Source organism: Limulus polyphemus, unplaced genomic scaffold, assembly GCF_000517525.1.
Source record: "Limulus polyphemus unplaced genomic scaffold, Limulus_polyphemus-2.1.2 Scaffold5112, whole genome shotgun sequence".
Classification (NCBI taxonomy): Eukaryota; Metazoa; Arthropoda; class Merostomata; order Xiphosura; family Limulidae; genus Limulus; species Limulus polyphemus.
The window spans coordinates 26,260-26,569 of record NW_013670722.1 but is presented as its reverse complement, the minus strand read 5'-3'; positions in this window follow the sequence as shown (position 1 = coordinate 26,569).

Below are 310 nucleotides of genomic sequence, written 5' to 3'. Positions count from 1 at the left end.
TCTTATATATATCAGCCTACCCCCAATCTAGTAAATGCTAGGGCATTCACGAAGGAACAGGATATCTCTAGAAAACGTGCGTGACACTAGTCAGCTGACGCAACAATATGTAATATATAGTAACTGAATGTCACTGTATTTGAAGGCCAGTTTTACTGTATTTTAATTTTGTCTATTGAACTTGTGATATTTTTCTACTCACCTGCATTGGAGTAAAATAAAATCAATTTTTTACCTTATTAAGAACTTGAGAACTTCAAATGTTTATTGATAACATTTCAAAAAGATAAAATGTCTTACAAAAGTCAAT